The sequence below is a fragment of the Amphimedon queenslandica genome, unplaced genomic scaffold (genome assembly GCF_000090795.2).
Source record: "Amphimedon queenslandica unplaced genomic scaffold, v1.1 AMPQUscaffold_13512, whole genome shotgun sequence".
Taxonomy (NCBI): Eukaryota; Metazoa; Porifera; class Demospongiae; order Haplosclerida; family Niphatidae; genus Amphimedon; species Amphimedon queenslandica.
Genome location: NW_003546252.1, coordinates 61,889 through 66,531, shown reverse-complemented (window position 1 = coordinate 66,531; position 4,643 = coordinate 61,889). Strand labels below are relative to the sequence as shown.

The window sequence follows — 4,643 nt, the reverse complement described above, 5'->3', positions numbered from 1 at the left end:
CCATTTACTTCAAGCCTATGTAGTACTAGTTCCAGATTACACAAATGTTCTGCATCATTCCTCCCTGTGATTAAGTTATCATCTAAATAACAGAGAACCTGTGGAATACCTCTCAAAATATGGTCCATTGTCCTCTGAAATACTGCTAGAGCTGATGCTACTCCAAACGGAAGATGGTTATATCTATACAGGCCTTTGTGCGTGTTAATTGTCACCATTTCTCTTGACTTTGGGTCCAATTGTAGCTGCTGGTAGGCTTGTGACAGGTCTAATTTTGTGAATTTCTGGCCTCCAGCCAATGAAGCAAACAATTCCTGTGGTTTAGGTAGGGGATACATGTCAATATCTAATACTGGATTTAGTGTTACCTTGTAATCACCACATATTCTAATGCTTCCATCTTTCTTTGGTACCACCACTATTGGAGCAGCCCAGTCACTAGAAACAACCGATTCCAGAACACCTTGCTGTTCCAATTTCTGAAGTTCTTCCTCCACTCCTTTCTTTAAGGCAAATGGAATAGCTCGTGGACGGAAATAACGTGGTGCTGCTCCATGCTTCAGTCTTAGTGTGACCTGGTGATGCAGGAAGGTACCCAATTTTGCCTTAAAAGCTTCAGAGTATTTAGATAGGACCTTTTGAACTTCCGTGTTTGCGGTTTTAACCTGGTAAATCCTTGACCAATTTAAACGAATGAGTTTGTAGCCGATCTCTACCCATAAGGCAGTGGGCCTTTCCAGCTACTATGTAAACACTGCTCCTTACTGATTGAGACTCATACTCCACGAGAACATCACATTTGCCCAAAACTTCAATTGGTTCCTTTGTATATGTCTGAAGCTCCAACTCTGTTACTTGCAATGGGCTCATTTTCTTTAAATAGTGTTAATAAACTCTCTTGGATACTATTGATACTGCTGCTCCTGTATCCACTTCCATGGATATGGGGCAGCCATTAAGTTGTGCAGTGACTAGTATTGGAGGAGGTGAATCGCTAGCTGAGTTGACCTGGAAAATGCTGAGATCTTCATCACTACTACCGTCATCTTTCTCCTCACCCACACCCTGGTTCATTATGTTTTTCACTGGAACCGTTGAACTCTTTTGGAAAAGCTTGGAGGAGCGACATACGGCCTGCAAATGTCCCCTTTTTCCACAACGACGGCATACCGTAACCCGATGCTTGCAATCGTTAGCCCAGTGACCATCCTTTCCACAACGGTAGCAAATCGATATCTTCTTAGGCAGTACCTTACGTATGTCAGGACGACCAGAAACAGAAAGATTGTTCAACCCTTCTTCTACTGTTTCAGCAGTTGTGGCCATTTCTACAGCAGCAGCAAAAGTAAGCTCTTCGTCGTCAACTATCAGCAGCTTCTTCTGTATTCGAACATTCTTCAAGCCACATACGAACCGGTCTCTAAGTGCTTGATTGAGGTGATGGCCAAATTTACAGTATGCTGCTAGCCTGCGCAGCTCAGCAGCAAACACTGCCACTGACTCCTCTTCCTTTTGACTCCGATCATGGAAACGGAAACGCTCTGCAATAGTGACTCTTTTCTGTGAGAAATGGTTTCTCAGCATAGCAAGTAGGTCCCCCAAAGACCTATCAGTTGGTTTGTCAGGTGATACTAAGCTAGCAAGTAAAAAAAAATTGGCAGCTCCAATAATGCTGAGGAAAACATCTACAGCCACATCGTCATCTATCTTATTGGCTCGTAAAAAGACACGCACTCTCTGCTCATAGGTATTATATGGTTCCACATCGGGCTGGTATTCAGATATCTGACCAAAAGTACTTTGAGTCATCCCACCCTCATCGCCAAAACTGTAAGATTTCTTCTCGTATCAAGAAGAATCGTTTCAACAAGGAAAACAACAAAAAGGATCACAAAAATCAGTCCAGCAAATAATCATTTTAAAATCATAATAATAAAACACAATCAATACACACACACCCAGGAAATACCACACTAAGATAGTAATAGTTACCTAGCAACACAATCACCTAACAATAACAATGATAGTGATAATAATAAATACATGTACACCTTATTATTGTAGTCATAACTCTTAATAATATCTCACAACTTCCAGCTGTTGCTTCATCATTACTTTCTTTGATTATATTGGCTCTATCATTACAGTTTGAATAGTACTCAATAGTAATAATGATAATGATAATAATAATAATAATAATAGTGTAAGGATATATTGCATGCTTTCATTCAGTGAGTTCTCACCTTTTGAAAAAAAAAGTCTATAGTGCCTCCTGAGGTTCATTTTCTGGCAGCCATTGTGCTTTAACTGTAGTGCAGGTTTACTGTAGTGCATGTAATGAGTTAACAGCTGATTTGTGGTTAGCCACAGATCAACCCAACTAGACTACTAACACAATGTGGCAAAACCTCAATTATTTTTGATTTATAAACTTGTGATGGGGTTGCAACCCTAGCAACCCCCATTCTAAATCCGCCACTGCTTTTAAGTTCACGTTCTCGCTTTCTTAATTCTTTTTCGTCTTCCTAGCTTTCTCCCTTTCTTTTTCTTTTATTAATCTCAAATGTTCACTGCCTGTAAGTGCTTTAGCAGTGTATATATTCTTACTTTTGGGTGGCTCTGGCAATACAAGATACTTGCTAATGCATGATGGTTGCATATTTTGAAGGCTGTTCAATATCTGATCCTGTCATTGAGTCATCATCAGATATGCTTGTATCTAAAGGCCTCCATACACTAGGCAACATGTTGCTGGCAACGTTTGTGGTTACTTTGATCTTGTGAGCAACATGTTGCCAGAAATAGAATGGCCTTCTATTTCTGGCAACATTTAGCTTACAAGATCAAAGTAACCACAAATGTTGCCAGTAACATATTGCGTAGTGTATGGGAGCCTTAATGATTTGTCGTTTAGTTGTTGATGTTGGTACTTGGAAGGACTGTATAATGGAATATACATTCCCATTTTCAGGCTAACTCATCTATGTCACAGTTATCATCAGAATTGGTAACATGTTGAAGTACAATGTATCAATTAAAAGGATATACTCCTGTGGCTCCAAATCCCATAATGATGTTAAAAGGAGTCATTGCCTGTGCCCAAGCTTTAGTAAATATTGATAAAAAATTAAAACAAGTAATAACTTGGCCTGGATTAGTGCAAAAAAATTGCTGACACTGCTGATAATAAGCAGCTCTCAAGGGACTGTAACACGACCTGTCTAATGGTTGACGCAGGTGTGTTGTGTAAGGCAGAAGGCAAAACACAATTGTGATATTCCGTAGCTTTACGAATGACATCAGGATGGTAGTGAGGGAGTGTCCATCAATCAGAAGTAAGACTGTTTGCTGAGGTGGACTATTGAATAGAAAACACAAGCCAATCTAGAAATAATTCTGAATCTTTCTTTGATGAAGCATACACAGTCCCTGGGACTTCATCAATCATGTGTAGCAAGTTTTAATCGTTTTCTATCAAACATTATCATTGGTGGTATAAGATTGCTTGTTGCACTGCATGCAGCAAGAACCGAAATTTGGGTTTTGTCACCACTTGTAATTGAAGGAAGATCATGTTGACCATGCACACCAATCTCTTTACACGGCTTATGCTCCAATGGAAAACCAGTTTCGTCACTATTATAAATCAGCATTGGGAATTTTGAAGCTTGTTTTTCTGCATTGCTTCTTCTAAAGCATCAAAATAGAGATTTATTGTTTCAGGTGAAGATGCCAATAAACTACAGTAGGACAATTTGCTGCCAGAGCGTAACGTCAGCATTGGGTGTCATTTCTAAAATCATGCCCACAAGCCTGAAGTGACATGAATACACACTAAAAACAAAGGTGCTATTTTAGCACAAATTTTGGTGCTGAGCCTTGTCCCCAGAATCAGAATATCTACAGGCCTGTTGACTTATCCACAGTGTTAGGATGACATGCATGCTGTATTAATGAAGTGCTAAGATGACATGCATGCTGTATAATAAAGTGCTATAATTGCAAATACATGTGCTAAATTTGCAGGTACCGCTGCTGGTTGTTCAACAATAATTATCACAATAATATAAAAACAAAAATGTTCCTATTATTTAACACAGGTTAGTCGGTTACTCTTTAAGTAAGTCAATGAACCTCAAATATTTTGATGACTTCTTAATACTCTTCTCAGCTATTCCCAACAGCATTTCTTAAATAAAAAGCAGAAATGACAGCATGAAGCCCTCGTGGATATCCTATATGAAGAACATAGTAGATTGCTATCAGGGATGTCATGCCTTTAATGACTGAACAATCATCTATTTCAAAAAGAACAGTCTCCTCGGCAACAATAAAACCCTGTATATCTGATATACTGGTAAGAAGAATCAATCTTGGTTCAGGGAATGTCTTGCTCTTCAAAATGTCATCCAAGTCCACTTGTAAGTCACTCTTCATGAATAATATCTATAATTATGAGAACTTGTATACCTTTACCATATATACAGAAAATGCACAATTCTGTTTAGATAATGGTCCAGTGGGCTTAAATTTTTTGTCAATCTCTGTTAGTGCTGACAACTCATCAGTAACACCTTTGGAGTAATATTCCTGCCAATTTTCCTTGACTATACCTAAATTAACACTAGTAATCAGCTGAAACT

General features: G+C 38.8%; 1 pseudogene; it reads right to left on the bottom strand.

The window, feature by feature from the left end:
- The window catches only part of LOC105316282 (uncharacterized protein K02A2.6-like), a 3,700-nt pseudogene extending 2,830 nt beyond the window's left edge, over window positions 1–870 (bottom strand).
- Window positions 871–4,643: the final 3,773 nt, after the last annotated feature.